The following is a 13,645-nucleotide window of genomic DNA, read 5'->3' on the forward strand; positions in this document are numbered from 1 at the left end:
TGCTAAGGTACAGTTTTCTAATAGGTATATCTGAAATCTTGGTATTAATAATTTTTGTAGTTAATGTTTAATGTACAAATTTATCAGAGCATGAAATCAATTACAGTTAAACTACCTTTCTCATATAATTTTTTGCTAAATATATTTTAAAATAATTTCATGTCCCTCTGATTCTAAGTATCAGAGATCAAGTCCAACTAGCATTAGCAAAGAGGGAAATGTATTGACTGATGTGACTGGGAAGTCCAAGGAATGAAATGACTTCAGGAAAAGCTGGGTTGAGTACTTTGGGTGACTGAATTGGGACCCTGTTACTCTACATCTCCCTACTTCATAATTCTACTTTGCTATGTTAACTTTATTGTCTAGCAGATTCTTATCCCAGCAGCTCTGGGATTATTGTCCTTAGAATTAGCGGGCCCAGATAAATGAGCAGGTCTTTCCTTAAACAATTACCATCTGTCTGACCCCACTGAATAATGGACTTGTCCCAGACCAGTAAATGCATCCAGCAACAGGTTGTCTGACCAAGCAGGTTGGTTTCTATGTCTAGACCTATGGGGAGAAAGGAGGTGAGCCCGTTGGTTTACTCCATGCAAATCAAATAGAGTTGGGAGGGCAGGTTCCAAAGGAAAAGAGCTCTCTTATCAGAAAGGAGGAATGGATGCTAGCAAGGAAAGCACAGTAGATGTCCATTACAACAGTCTTTGCAGCCTGTATACCACTATAGGGTTCCTACAAAACTAGTTGGGAGTAAAGCATCAGTGAAGCCGAAATCAAAGATTTGGTTTCCCTCAAAATATATATAAATGAAACAGGCCAACTGTCTAAGTAGTTTATGCTAGATTGAATATCTAACATCTATTTATAAAGTGGGATAATAATAGCTACCACATAAGATTTGGGATAATTCAAGGAGATATGCATTTAAGTACCTAGCTTTGTTCTGAGACCTAACAAGTACACAATATTAGCAGTTGCTTGTTTTATCTTAAAATTTTATGAAATGACCATCTGCACAAACTTATCTCATTGGACTCCTGCATGAGCCAGAGTCAGTCTAGAAGAAAAAGATGCCTAATTCTCTTCTTTTGTATCTCAGTCTCTGGACAATCAGTGACCACCTTGGACAACCAGCCAATGATTTTAGAAAAACAAATACACCCAGAGTCAGGTGAACCATTCCAGTTATAAACAAATATAAATTTGCACTCCTGTCTTGAATAACTAACAAAATTTTCTTACCCTCTGAGAAGAGATGACTAAAACATGGGCTGCAGTATGTTCTCTCTGCAATGCAAAATACATGCCATCCAGGCCTGCTGCGCAAGACTGGGCAGCTGTTAGTGTGTCTCTGCAAAAAATTAATTGAACAGCTGTTTTGTGAAGTTTAGTAGTGGTTTGAAGAGCATATGCTACTATTGCAGGTAGCTATATCTCTTAAATTCTATGCCAAATTATGAAGTCATATGGAACATATGGTATTTAGCCTGGTTGTAATCAGAGGTCCTGGAAATAGACTTGACTAAGACCGTGTGGTACACACTAAGCAAGTAGATTAAATTCCAATGTCAGGGTAACATTAGCCTACAGTTCATGTTCCATAGCAATGTGTGCTCTTTATAACCCTGGATGTTGAAATCTTAGACTCACAGCCTAGACCTGAAGAAGCAGTTTTCTAAGCAGTAGGTCCAATTCCTCTCCCAAAGCAGCATCCTGCATGCCCATAGTTTTTAACTCTTATCTGTGTGCTGATGACTCCCTAATCATGCCTCTGGCTGGGGCCTAGCCCCTAGGCTCCTCCTGAATATCAATTCAAATACTTATCGGATTTATTCTCCTGCTTGTCTCATAGGTGCCTCAAACTTAATTCACCCCAAAGAGGAATTATGATTGTTCTCCTAGTCTACATATCTTACCTTCACTAGTGGTGGTACCATTTTCCCTGTCATCGAAGAATTCCCTTTGACTCCTTCCTTTCCCTCACCTGCCTTGCCTAGTTATCTCCAGGTCCTGTGGCTTCTGCTGCCTCCAGTTCTCTCTAATCTACTCTCTCTGGCCAGTTCTCTTCCCCTGCCTCTGTTCAAGCCTGTAATCTCTCATGCCTGGAATACCTGCTGAGTCGCTTACCTGGCCTTCTTGCTTCTAGTTGCTGTTCACTACGTCTGTCCTCTGGACATTGTCAAGGGTGATATTTATAAAATGAACTCCTAATTTCTCTACTGATCAGACCTCCTATTATCTTCTAAAATGAAGGTCTAAAATCTTCTGATTATACCTGATTATACACAGAATAAGGTTCAAGCCTTCTGGGTTTTCTTCTTCTTTTTTTTATTAAGGTAAAATTGGTATATAAAATTATATGTGTCATGTATACAACATTATATTTTGATATCTGTATACAGTACAAAGCAATCAAGCATTTCAATATAGCCGTTTCTAGCTCTGGCCTCTGCCTGCTTGCCCAGCCTCACGTTCCAGTGCTGTCTCCACCGCCCCTCGGAACTCGTACTCTAGCAGCGTCAACTGTTCCTTTCCCCCACAGGCGCCATGCTGGCTGGCTCAACCTGTGCACTTCTTAATGTGCTCGTTACACTACCTGGATTGCTCTTTACTTCTTCCTTGCTTTTTCCTTCATTTCATTCATATATATATGTGTGTGTGTATATATGTTATATACACACACACACATTTTTTTTCTGTCATTTCACTCACTAATACACTTCTGCTATATGGTATTTGACTTCTGTACCTGTTTTCCTTAATAGAATAAGAGCACATCAACAATATAGAATATTTCTCATCCCTTCATTTAACTAATATTTATTGAGCACCTACTCTCCTTTGGATACTGTTTTAATGTGAGCGACACAGTGGTGAACAAGCCACATGAGGCTACTGCTGTCCTTGAGCACACCTGAGGAGAGAGAAAAAATAAACACACTGAAAATACATAGAAATACTAGGGAGTGATAAGCACCCTAGAGAGAATTAAAGATAATGATGGGAGACAGTGCTTGGATTACAGCTTTAGAGAGGATAATCAAGGACATCTTTTGAGGAGCTGGCATTTAGGCTGAAGAAAACAATGATATAAAGTTAGGAGTAGGGCATTCCAATCAAGGTAAAGGCTATAGGACCTGAAGCTGTTTCCCTGGTCTCAGCACCTTACACTGTACTCCATAAATTCAGTGCATTAAAGTATTGATTGATCACTTCCAGCAGTTTAGCACTAGAGCAGGCTCTGGGAAGAATTTGAGTAAGTACAACACATGGCACTTTGTTACAGATTTCTGTAGGCACAGCTGAGCCAGGAACATACATGTGAAAACTCTCACTAAACTTCACAGTACAGCTGGATGTGTCTGCCATGTGTGTGTGTGTGTGTGTGTGTGTGTTCCAGTTACTACTGCTGCAGAGCAACTACCACACACTTTGTGACTTAAAACAGCCATTTTATTATGCTTACCAATTCTGTGGGTCAGGAGTTCCAACAGGCAACAGTGGGAATGGCTTGTCTTTGCTCTAGAATGCCTGGGAGAATTGAAGTCTTGGTGACAGCTGGAGTCTGGGATCTCCTGGAGGTATCTCCATCACATGTCCAGCAGTGGGTATTGCTGTTAGCTGGACCACAGCTGGTTTTATTGACCGCAGCACTTTCCTGGGGCCTCTCTGCATAGCCTGGGTTTCCTCACAACACGGCTGCCTCAGAGCAGTTGAACAGCTCAGCTGGTAGCCCAGCGCCCACAGCCGAGTATCTGAGCTAACAAGGCAGAGCAGTGTGACCTTCATGACCTGGCTTCAGGAATCACACAGGCTCGCTTCTGTATTTTCTAGGTTACAGACAAGTCACTAAGACTGGACTCAAAGGGATAGTATATAGATCCCACCTCTTGAAGAAAGGCTGTCAATATACTTTATGACATGTTTAAAAGTACCGCAGCATGTTCATTCTATGGAACTTAACTTCATCATCCTTGAGGGTCTTTCACTTTTTCAGTTACTCACAACTTATCTATGGAACTCTGCACAATGGAAGCATTCCACAACTATTGATTGATTGAATGATGGGTTGATTTTGGAAGAAACCAATTATTTATTTGTTTCCCTATTAGCGAAGAGTTGCTTTTGAATTTTCGGATTTTCATCCAAACTATAAACATTCAGGGAGTAACATGTGTTTAGTGCATCTATGTTATGCCTTCAAAGAGCAACCAGAGAATGTATGAGTTGTGAGGAATGGCCTGATCTGCCTGCTCTGTGACCCCTAACGTCATCTGGTTTGGTTCCCACTGATGATTAGGAGCTAATAAAGTTGCTTCCTGCACATGCTTAGTGTTTGGACTAATCATTTGTTTTGTGTCTTTATTGCCCATGTGTCAAGGTAAAAAGAAGGGGGATATCCTGGTATTTAGGACTGAAATGCCTTTATTCCTCCTGGGGAGTGTGAGCATAATTGAGCTGTAATGAACATAGCTGAGGTCATTTTCCAGGGATTAATGATGGGAAGATGGGAATTATGTTCATGGCCTGAGGCTTGGTCTTTGGTCATTAACCTAGTTGGTCATTCATATTGTCCAGGAATGCTTTACGTTATGCCATTACAACTATTGCCATGTGCTACTACAGTTGGGAACATGAACATTACCTGTATTAAGAACTATTTGTTTCTTCTCCATTCCCCATGATTACCGGATGAGGCAGCCTATTTAATACATACTCCAAAGGCATGAAGCACCAAGGGCAGGCCAAATTTGAAATTTCCCTTCCTTCCTCTCCTTCCCTGCCCTTCCCTTCTCTTTTTAAAAAAATTTACAGAGGGTCGCAGTCATAGGTGTAAATATCACCTGGTCCCTGCTCTCAAGAAATTTAGAGTTTGGTTGGAAAGGCCAGTAAACAAAGACAAACCATTCCAACACAATGCGATCAATATTATGACAAAGCCATCACCAATATGCAATAGTGCACAGGAGCACAGAGAAGGGATCTCTTCGTGGCACTGTTGTTTTGGGGGATTTTGAAGGATTAGAGGTGGTCACTGGTTGTCAGGAGTTCTAGGCATAGGTAAGAGCACACACAGATGCAAAGGAGAGTTGCTTATATTAGTGATGATGTGACATTTGGGGTGGGGAAGGCAGAAGGGAACAGAGGAGATGAGGCCAAAATCCTGAACAGGGGCCAACACAAACTGTCTTTTGAGTGAATGGTAAGGAGTTTGAACTTTATCTTGAATTCAACTAACAGTCATTAATGATTTTAAACAGGGAATGACATGATCAGAGTTGAGATGCAGAAATATCCTCTGGAGGTAATATAGAGAATGGATTGAAAATGACTTGAGGGGACCTCATTAGAAAGACAGGGAGCTCATCCAGTCCAGTGATAAAGTGAACTTCAACTAAGGCTAGGCCAGTGGGAATGGAGGGAAAGCATGGATTCATGACCTATTAAAGTGGGAGACAGAGGTGGGTGGTTTGTAATGACTCCCGTTAATAAGTAAAATAAATGTCTGCTCAAGCTGGCTTTAAAATAGGGAGATTCTTTAGATTGTATCTCAAGTCCAGAGGTTGAGCCATTTCCAAGCTCTGGCTATGGTGACCTGCCTGCCATCCCTACTCCCTTTAACTCTTTGGCTCTGCTCTGTCTTGAGGGGTCTAACCTCACATGTTCACAAGACAGCTGCCCACAACACAAGTCCTGCCTGGGGCAGAGAGAAGACAAGTCTGTCCTTTAAATAGGAATAATAAATTCTTCCTTACTCTTTGAGAGGGGCATCTCAGGTTATCTACCTTCCCCAGGGGAAACTCAACCACCAGTTTGCTTAAGCCTGGATTCTGAACCATCACTAGCTAAGAGGCATGGAGTTGCCATGCTTGCCTTGATGTGTCAGTATCTACCACTGAGCTTGGAGTAAGGTCAATACCCACTATCCCTCATAAAAGGGAAAGAAGAAGGTGGGTGTGTTTGCTGAATAGATAGCCAACAGTATCTACAACTGTTGTTGTAGAAAAAGGGCATTCAGTCCCCCAGGAGAATTGGGGGGAAGAAGGAGGGCAGTATGTGGACTATGAGTTTCTTTAGAGCAGGAACTATGTCTCATTCGTCATTGATTCTTCAGCCTTTAGCTCAGTGCCAGGAACATAGTAAGTACCCAGTAAACATTCACTGAATGAGTACAGGCATCTAAAAGTCGTAGTATCTGAGCTTGAAGGTTCAGACCAGGCGATTAATTAGAGGAAGGGTTTTAGGCAGAGTTAAAAGTATTGACAGAAGTGAAGAATCACACAGTTGTGGGATACGTTTGAGAAAGGCAAGGAATTTTGAATTGCTGGCGTAAAAGTCCATGACCAGGAGAGGTAGAGGATGAGGCTAGAATGGTAAGGAAGGATTCTACTCTACTGAGGAGCTTGAGTCATAGCCTGTAGACCAGGGAAGACATTTGGGAGGTTTTAGGCAAGATAGTGATTTAATCATAGCTGCATTTGTATAGGCCACTCTGCCAACAGTGTATACATTTACATAGGTCACTGTGCCAACAATGTGTACAAATTGCTGTAGAAACACTTAAAGTAAGAAACAGTAAGGTGAATTCAGCAACAGATTAGATTTTAGCTGGACGTGTGAGGCAGAGTGAGGAGACAAGGATGACTCAGATCTTTGCTGGGTGAGGAAGCAGCTAGAGATCACAAGAGAAGAACAGATCTACTGATACCTTCATTTTGGACATGTACATCTCAGGGACCTGTGAGACATTCTGGTGGTAGTGCTTAGCTGTGGTTAGATGTGTGTGTATGAAGTTGGGGAAGATTTCTGGAGTGGACATTCGTATTTATAGTCATCAGTATTCAAGGGGTGGTTAGAATGTGAGAGGATGACATCCACCAGGGTGTGTAGACTGGGTGGGGCCACGAATTGTGGGTAAGGCTTTGAAGGGAGAGGGAGTGGACGGAAAGCCCATAAAAGAGGCAAAAGAAGAAAATCAGAGAGGTGGAGGAGGTCAAGGAACACAAACTCTCCTGGATGACAAGAGAGTAACACATTTCAAGAAAGACAAGGAGTGATGATTAAGGCTGTCAAGTGTAGCAGAGATATTCAGGAAAATAAACTGAAAAATACTCCCTGAATTTGCCAGCGACAATGGCAGTGGTGACCTTATGGTGAGACAATTCATAAATGTGATAAAATCAGAAGGCTGGTTGTGAGTGAATGAAGAACAAATGGGAGGTGGGCAGGTAAACCCAGAAAGGAGAATATAGGAGGTGGGAAGAAGAAATACTGGATGGTAGCCTGAGGGGAAAATAGGGAGGTATTTCAGAGATGGGGAAACTGTGAGCACTGCTATAGACTCAAGGAGAGAGGCTCGGAGATGGAAAGATGAAAAGTATAAGAGGCTTGGGGGTAATGCTGGTAATGCTTCTTCTCATAGTTCCAGGATGGCTGCTGCAACTCCAGGCATATGTCCCTTACTCCTTTGTCTAAAAGTGAAAAGAAGAGGTAGAAAAATGAGAGCCCTCCTTGTGTCTATTTCTGTCAAGGAGGAAAACCCCTCCCAGTAGCTCCCAAGAACACATCCTCTTATTTTTTGTTGGCCAAAATTGTACTTTTGTGATAGGTTGAATATTGGTTCAACTCAGCCGCTTCTCACAACCCTTCTTTAAAGTTTAGGGGCTGGGGATCTAAAAAATGCATGTCCCAGTCTCCCTTGCAGCTAGAGTTCTGCAGAACTGCAGATTTGTCATCTGGCTTCTAGCAAGCTAGCTCATGGCACCAGCCCTGGAGAAGTGAAGTGAGTGACTTGAAGTGGCAGTTACAGGCCAAATTTTCTTGCAATCAAGATGGCAAAGTGCTAGGTTCTTTGGGACCAGCTTTTGTGGAGGTGTTGTATTTGGTCTCTAGTGTCAGAGTTTGTGGCCTAGGGACACTGTGCAGTCTCTGCTGTAATCCACCCAGGTGTCCTTTGGCATTAATCTTTGCTCTGTGGTGAGTGACCAGAATGGTTATCTGGTTTTCCCATATATTCTCAAACTACCAAATACCCTGTAATACATGCCTTTCTTCTCAGACTTATTTGGGTGGATTTTGTTGTCTGCAACGAAGAACCTTGGGCAACACATGAGACCACTACTGGGGAAGACAGTAGCTGGTATTTCTAGGCTCTTCCAGGAGGGAGGAAGGTTCAGAGTAATGACTGTTGTATAGGGAACCAAAAGGATATGCTCAAGGTAAGTGTGGATATAGATAGGTTTGTAAACAGAACAGATAGGTGAGTGTTTTGTTTGGCATATGGAATGTTTAGGGAGTAGTCTGGGTAGGACCACAAGACATAAAAATATTTAACATATAGCCATTGTTCTAAGAAGGTGCCCTGTGTGAAAGAGCTAATAGTACAAACCCAAAGCTACTTCATCTGCTGACAATAGCCTCTGAACACCAGTCTGGCCACCAGTCCAAATCTGAGGGATGACAGTTAAATGACAGAATTTGTTGAACAAAAAGAGAGGGAAAAATCACTCTTTTTAGTAAGTATTATACTTTCCATTATGATTATATAGACAGGCAATATGGTGAAGATGTTTTAAAAGCTTCATAGATATTAGCCATTTGAATCCTGAATCCAAATCTTTTCAACTTTAATAGTATTTTCTGCACCTTAAGTTTTTGGCTAGTTTTTAAAAATAAAAATACTTTTACATTATCCATCTATAATATAATATGTATATAATATAATAGTATCTATGTATATACTATCTATATAGATCTATCTATCTGCCTCACACCCTAGTTCCTTAATCCTTCAGGTTCCTAGGTATCCTTCTAGACATTTTGTACACATATGGAACATCTTTCCTTGTTGCAGTTGTTGCAGAGCTACCTCATTCTTTTTAAAGGCTGTATAATATTGTACTTATGAATGACTTATAATTTACTTAATCAATCCCTTATTGATGGACATTAATCTATTTTCAATATACTGCAATTACAGATAGTCCTGAAGTGAACATTTGTTTTCATCCATCTTTCTGCAGGTGGCTTAAGTATGCCATAGGGTATATTCTGAGATGGGCAATGCTGGATTAAGGGTATATCATTAAAATTTTTTTCTAGATATTTCACACTACTGCTTTCAGAAAGACACTATGCAAATTTGTTTTTAAAAACTCTACATTTGAAGCTCTAGGAATATAAGAACCAATTCTTATCTGCTGGTAGAGATTATAAAGACTATAGAAAAAAGTGAACTATTCTCCAAAGGGTATTTAGAATCTTACTGTATAAACAATTATAGCTTTAAATGTCTGCAAAATTCAAGTGGCAAATGAGCAGTGAATATCAATTACACATCTGCTGCGTCTCAAAGGCAGATGGCCTTTTAATTTTATATCCTAAGAATTATACCCAAATTCTATTCCCTTCCTCTGATCGCTCCCCCTCTTTTTTCTTTTTTTACTTTCAAACTGAGAATGTGGTTTATTGCACTTTTCACATATTAAACTAATTTTAACAGAAAGCACAAAGAAACATCTTTTACATTTTCCTAAGCATGTATGAGATGGGGATTTAATTCATTAATATATATTGAGTCCTGATAATTGTTTAATTAAGGAGTAACATACAAGAAAAATGGTTAAGACATGGCCCCTATCTTCAGTGACCTTACAATCTGGTGGAAAAGTCAACATATAAAACTTAAATGATTAAAGAACAAGTAAAAAGTATCTAAGTCCGGCTAAAGTGTGTAATTTAACTGTTCATGCCTCGCGATGATGCTGGGGTTCTTGTTCACGAAGCTGAAGAATGAGCTTCACAAACACTCAAGGTGGGAGAATAAGGTACAGGCTTTTATTTAGAGATAAAGTGAAAGGACAGAGCTCCTGGCTCACCCCAGGAGGGGACAAGAGAGTTCAAAGGGGTGTGTTGTCTAGGGGGTTTTATAGGCAGTTGAGGATTTTTTGAGAACATGAGAAAAACTTAGGGGTGTGGACTTGCATCACCTGCCCTGTCCTCAAGGTGGGCTGGGCTATTGTCTGTCTGCTAGGGCTCTTCACAGTGAAGTCATGGGTTATGCTGATACCCTTGCAGAACACTCAAACATTCCAGGCCAAGTTGCTCCTGGCCTTTTGACCTTGAACTGATTTCACTGAAGATGTCTATATCTTTACCCTAGAGAATTAGTATGACCTTGACCTTGCATAAAGCTTAACACAGAGTTTCTTTGCCCATTGTTACATTGCTCTGACTGTAAATATTCCACCCTGCTTTTCCTGGAGGCCTCATCCTACTCTGACCACACCCACAGTCCCTGTCTCAGGAGTACACAGAAGAAAGAGGTTGCCTTGTGAGGTTGCTGTCAGGGGATCTTTGAGGCAGATGGGTGTTGACTGGGTTTCATAGGGCAGGCGGGAGAAATGAAACAGCACTGGGAAGCAAGGTGTGCTTGCCATGAGCAAAGGGAACTAAGCAAGGCCTGACTAAGGCCACGTGAGAGGGCCGAATCAGTGTGGATGGTGGGGTGGGGCCATGTAACAAAAGGCTGGGCTTAGTAGGATTAATACAGGATACGGAACGTGAGTGTGATATACTGGAAGGAGTATTTAGGGGAAAGAAGATGTGCAGTGTATGCCGAATGGTCCTGCAGAACCAACACAGCTCATGCTCTGGGCTCACACTCAGCAGTGTGACTTTGAAGTGGACTTTTGGGATCCCACATAAGAAATACCTTCCTTCTTACTTTCTGAAGCTTTTTGAGTTTATCTGAACTTGCTAAGGCTTTAGAGGATGAGACAGCTGTTTTCTAGAATCTGAATAGATATTCAAGAAACCTTTCTTCAACTAAAGCCTGGGAGTACTGAGGGGAGGAGAATAAAGTGGCGTAATGGGTGAGGTGGCCGGGCAGTTCTCAGGTATATGGCTGTAGGGCATGGATGCATGGGCGGACGTGGGGATTTCAAAGCCAGGAACCACAGACCTTGGAGATACATGAGCAAGGTGAAGTAAACAATCCAGTAAGTATTAACTGAGGGTCTACTGAGTTCAAACCCCATGCTGGGTGCTGGAGGCAGTAAAAAGCTGATGAAGAGAGATTTTATTCAAGGAGGTACAGTGCAGTCAAGCTGAGTACATAGAGAAAGAGGACAAGGTCAGGTAAGGTGAGAGCCCAAGAGGGGTATCAACCAAGTGTTGTGGGACTTCAAAGATGAAAATAGAGCCCTGCTGGTTGGGAGTCAGGGTGACGTCTGAGGTGGTGAACCTTGAGGACACATTGGAGTTCACCTTGTAGGGTTGAAGCAGGGGGTCTGGGCTGTGGGGGTGGGGTGGGAGACACCCATCAGAGCTGAGCAAGAGCAAAGGGAAGGACATGGGCCATCACTGGCACATTGGAAGCACAGCCAGTCATTCTAGGGAGTTAGATGCATAGGAAAGAGGGAGGAAATCAGCCTAGAAATCAGTTTTTCTAGCTGTGGAGTTCTTGAATTAGGTAACAAATGAGGATTCACTACAAAATCTTAAGCAGAGAAGTTTTACTATGGAGGGGAAACAGTAATAAGCCAGTGAGTTGGAGAATGAACACAGGACTTCTGCAAGACATTAGGTAACTTGAGTGTTAAAGGTGGTTAAACTTCCTAGGTTCAGAGTCAGGAGGAAGGGGCCGGGGTGGCTTGAGTTTGAAGTGCCTGTTCTGCAAAGCCCTAATGACAGGAGATTCTGATTTATCTCAGAGGTTCTCAGAACTTTAGACAACCCAGGATCTACGCTGGAACTCAAGCTTCAGGGCCTTCACCTCTGAGATTCCAGTTCTCTGAGTCTGATGTGGCTCCAAGAGTGACTTAAAAATTGCGCCACATGATTGTGTTGCAGGTGGCCCAAGATTCACCTACATTGAGAAATTCTCTGAACCCTCGTGTTTGTCTGTGAACTGACTGTGATTTGAATGTAGTTGGCTGAAGGCATTTTTTTTCAAGGATGAAAGGAATGGAAGGAAAGGCAGGTGTCAGAGAGGAAACAGTACCAAATCCTCGAGTAGCTTTCCATACCTATAAAAAGTGGGCATATCTATTGGATGAAGTTTTCAACACTTCTTCCCCATATTGGGTGTGGCCTCCAGATGATGTCTTGTAGGGTGATTGATCTGAGGATGATTTGGTAGGTCACATTTTCAATGTATGTGAAAACAATTTATCAGGTTTCTTTAATCCTATCCTGATTTTGTCAGTCTCCTGTAATGAGGGTGGTGGTCTGTTGCCAGGAAGACACCAGTATATCAGGACAATCTGTCCTAACAATGGTGGCGATGGTCATGAACACACTTTCCATCAATGCTTAAACCTTCTCAGAGAGTGTACATGTTGAAAATAGACTTAAAAGAGCTACAGTAACTATTCAGAGTTGAAAGAGAAAAACCTTTGAATTTAAAAGAGAGGTCGCTCTTTTATATGAAAGCAGAGCTGTTTTTTTCCCTCAATCTGCTCCTGCATAATTTTATCCTACTTTTCTAATTATGGTAACAGAACAGGAAAAATCCAGACTGCTGTTCACATTCTCACTACTTTCCTTAAGAAAAAAAATAAATAAACTGCTAGTCAGTATCTATGCCAGAGAAAGGGAAACAAAGATGAGATGTTGGTTTTCTTTGTGTGAGCTATCCCTGGCATGTTCTCTCCCTTCTCTTCCCAAAGTAGTCTAAAAGAGTGACACTCAAGTCCAATTAAAGGGATTTGGATGAGAAACTTTGAGTTTACAGTTGGCCCCAATCAGTAGTACAATTTGTTCATTAATAGACTACAATGCTATTCAAAAATGGCTGCATTCTAAATAATTAGAAAATGAAATTTCATTGAGCAAGTCTTCCTTTGTTTGAAAGGCTCAGTTTCAGAGCACTGAAAATCAGTGTTTCCTTTATTTTTTGTTCCAAAGAGCAAGGAGAAACTGTGTCTGATGCACCTTAGATATTTTGCAACACAGATTTTGCCACTGACTTTCAAACCATGTTTCCTAATGAATCCTGTGGAGAAGGGAAGTGAGAAATTGGAATTAGGACCCCAGTCAAGAAGTAGGAACCAGGAATAGAGTTGGTTCTAAGTTGAAGGCCAGTATGTTTGTTTGTTTTTTTTTGCCCAGAATGTGTGCCTGTAACGTAAGGCTCCATTAAGACTAATTCTTTATCTTCTTTGGACTTGGGAAGGCAAATAAATGTTGCTAAACTAAAACTGTCTGAGGAGTTTCCCCAATGCGTTCTCTTCATTTCTGAAAGAACCTCAGTGGAGTTGATGCCCGTCATACAGGCTGCCACTCTGGGAAGGGAACACTTTTGTTTCTTTCCTTTGGGTTTTCTTCTGCAGTTGTAGAAACAGGAGCAGCAGGTAAGAGAGGTATTTTCTCACCACAATGGGAGGGACAGAGGATAGGTTTGTAATTCTGGGTCTAGAAGCTGTAGAATTAAAAGGAGAAGAAACAGAGGTTTGGCATTTGTTCTTCAGGATGAGATGTTGAAAGCACGGTGTAAAATGTCACTAGTAACAATCTCAAGCCAGAGCAGGTGTGAGGTGTCATGTGCTCATTCTCTTTTTCTTTTCATAGCTTGTTTTTGGGGAGAGTGATTTCTCACTTAGGTTCATTCTCCTTGATTGGTGGAGTCAACTTGGGTGGC

General features: G+C 41.5%; 1 protein-coding gene across 1 annotated transcript in view; it reads left to right on the forward strand.

Moving 5' to 3' along the window:
- FRMD4A (FERM domain containing 4A) overlaps positions 1-13,645 on the forward strand; it is a 560,227-nt gene that overhangs the window by 5,593 nt on the left and 540,989 nt on the right. The window lies entirely within an intron of this gene.

The sequence above is a fragment of the Manis javanica genome, chromosome 2 (assembly GCF_040802235.1).
Source record: "Manis javanica isolate MJ-LG chromosome 2, MJ_LKY, whole genome shotgun sequence".
NCBI lineage: Eukaryota > Metazoa > Chordata > Mammalia > Pholidota > Manidae > Manis > Manis javanica.